The sequence below is a fragment of the Anastrepha ludens genome, unplaced genomic scaffold, assembly GCF_028408465.1.
Source record: "Anastrepha ludens isolate Willacy unplaced genomic scaffold, idAnaLude1.1 ptg000148l, whole genome shotgun sequence".
NCBI lineage: Eukaryota > Metazoa > Arthropoda > Insecta > Diptera > Tephritidae > Anastrepha > Anastrepha ludens.
The window spans coordinates 12,501-12,708 of NW_026530142.1; positions in this window are offsets into that span (position 1 = coordinate 12,501).

Genomic DNA, 208 nt, shown 5'->3' on the forward strand with positions numbered 1-208 from the left:
TAATAACACAATTTATGTATCATCATCATCATCATCATCATCATCATCATCATCATCATCATTATTATTATTATTATTATTATTTATTAATAATGTGCTTTTATTTGTATAAAATATTTGTATTTTATTTGGTCTTCTTCTTTGTTGTGTTTTTCTTTCATTTTCTTTCGTTCAATGTGCGCTCCCGCCGACCCCTTTAGCTTTTCTT